This window comes from Octopus bimaculoides, chromosome 5 (assembly GCF_001194135.2).
Source record: "Octopus bimaculoides isolate UCB-OBI-ISO-001 chromosome 5, ASM119413v2, whole genome shotgun sequence".
NCBI lineage: Eukaryota > Metazoa > Mollusca > Cephalopoda > Octopoda > Octopodidae > Octopus > Octopus bimaculoides.
In genome coordinates, this window is record NC_068985.1 from 104,717,957 (window position 1) to 104,720,953 (window position 2,997).

The following is a 2,997-nucleotide window of genomic DNA, read 5'->3' on the forward strand; positions in this document are numbered from 1 at the left end:
AGAGAGAGAGAGAGAGAGAGAGAGAGAGAGAGAGAGAATAATATTTTTCATAGTTTGGTTTCTCCTAAGACTTTGAACTTCAAGGACAAATTGTTTCAGGCTGATAGACGCAACAATATTTTATGAATTAAAAGAGTTATGTGTATGTGTGTGTGTGTGTGTTTGCCTGTATTGATAGAAAGTGGATTAACCAACTAACAGGAATAAGACAACAACTTCCTTTCCCTCCACTACTCTAGTGTGCTCCTTGGGGCAATTTATGGCTTCTCTCTATTTAAGTCACTTAGGTATATAGATCTCCTACCACTCAAGTTGAATCACTATGTTTAAGCATGGGCAGATACCTAGTGCTGGTATCAACACCAACTATATACCCTGGAGAAAGAGTAGACCTTGTTCAGAATATTAAATGTTAGACGAATACAATGTAAATGTTCTGGTAACATCATACACAGCATGTGCATCTCCACAGCCAAACACTTAGGCACTAAGATAAGGTGATGGTTATGGCAAAAAGCTGGTGGAGACTGCTTCCTGTCTGAACAATCTGAAATGCTTGCAGTTTAATATCAGTTATGAATCTGCAGAGTATTAAGTGAAACAGCAGTAGATGACATAAACTTGCGTTTAAACAGAAGCACTACAGATGGGAGGCACAAATGCTTCTCTTCCAGAATTTGCAAAGCATCAACAAATTTCCACTAGTAACAGATCTGTCATGTATGCAGTTCAATTGCCAAGCTGAAAGCTGGGCTTCCAAGAATAGGTTCTTGAAAATGCTGCAGTCAGTGGCAAAGTTCTTGTTAGGAAATGAAGAAGGGAAAGGAAGAAGAGATATAAAAATAAGAAAGAGAAAATTCACCAATGACTTAACTATCATCATCGATGGAGACAATTGTTTGTTACATCCATTGTTTGCAATGCTAGCATGAGTGGAATGTTTATTGTTAGAACGTTTTTTTTTAATGGATGTCCTTCCTAGTTCTAACATCTTCGTTATGAAATCTGAGAGTAGGTGGAGCATGTTGTCAGTTAGGTAAACTGAGGCAAGCAGAGTTATGTCCTTCAACAAAAGACAATATAATGCTTGAGAGTGTTCAGGTCGTTAGAGAATACATCATACATCTTTTAACAGCTTCTTTGCTTTTCCCTCTTTTGTAATAACTGCAGCAAATACTCTTATCTAGATGGAAACTGAAATATTAGTCTTAGAGAAAAAAAAAAAACCCTTCAAGAAACTAATTTTTTTAAAAAAAAACAAAAGATGTTTGAAAAATATGATATGCAAAGATGTATGCGACTTATAAATACATAAACAAATGTACATAAGCGTAACAAATGCATCCACACACGCTAACATACAAATATTTTTATACAGATATTCATTGAAAAGAAACTATTTTCAAGAGAATGGGAACCGGGTTATTTTGAATGTCAATAAAACAATATTTCTAACAATAAAGTCCCTAAAAAAAAAAAAAAAAAAAAAAAAAAAAAAAAAAAAAGAAAGACAAAAATCGTTTCTATGTGATTTTTGTGCAGTACCCAATTCAAGACCCCGATTCATTGCTGAGGACCTTTTCTCACATTCTGTAAATGTCTCTTTAAATCATATTCATACTCATCAATTACCAATCATTTTCCCCCTCTTACAAAATTATCTGTAATCAACCAACTAACTTTAAAAAATACTGACAAGAGATGAATTTAAAATATATTCATGTGTATATATACACACTCTTAGGTGTGTGCATGTTTATATATATATATATATATATATATATATATATATATATATATATATATATATATATATATATACATATATACATATATATATATACAAGATAGTTACAGATATGTATTTATAATTTAGAAAGAATAATAAAATTTTCCCTTAGTATTTAAGTCCAAGTTAAAACCCAGATTTTCAACAAATCTTAGATACCTGTTGAAAGAAACAAAACCCATCACAGATTCTAATATATATATATATATATATATATATATATTGGGGAGATAGGTATGAGCATAAATTATTCTGGCCAAAGACATTTTGTGAAAGAAAGTGAGAGTGTATGCATACATACATTTAGGAAAATATATACTGGTATGTCTATGGATCATATTCATGAGCACTACTTTGCTGGCAAACATGTATGTATTCATAAGTATTCATGTAAAATTATGCTATGTACATGTAATTATGAGAACATGAGTGATTATGCACATCATATGTGGATGTCGTTGGATTTGTGTAACTAACCAAAGTTTATCTGTAAATAAAAGAAAAAAAGTATCGCTAGTATAAGTCTTTTTTTTTTTACACTAGCTCCTTACCGAACAAACTTATTTGTATACTGAATGCCGAATCTTTAAGTTTACCCTCTAACAACTGTACATTCGATATTCTTAAATTGACTACCAATCACTTGTTACTATTAGATCCTCAGTTTATAGTCACTATAAAAGTAACAGTTAAATATTTCATGCAGCAAATAGAAATTTCTTACAAAAGTAGATCTCAAATTATAAAAGAAAAATATTGTTTTTTATCTCTGAGTTTAAAGATGTCCAGAGACCTATTTTGGCAATGAGACTTCATGAGGGCAACTTTCTTTTTTTTTGTTTTTGTTTGCTCTCTTTCAACAGTTAAGAGAATAAAGAAAATACACTCAAAAATAAAAAACACTTATAAAAAAAGACTAACTTTTTTTTTAAGAATAAGATAACTTTTTTTTAAAGGATACCATAGCATTTGCTCTGGAGACAAATAACAGATACATCAAGTTTTTATTGTGTTGTAAGTTGTTGATGCTGCTGTAGTTAGTAATGACATTGTTGTAGGTCTTATAATTACAAGGATTGTACAAGATGTTCCTTTTTTATTTGGTATTTTTTCATACTCCAGAAGAAAAAAAATAATAAATAAAATGTAATTTACATAATTTAAAAACCAAAATTAATAATTGAAAGTCATATAATTAAAAAAAAAAA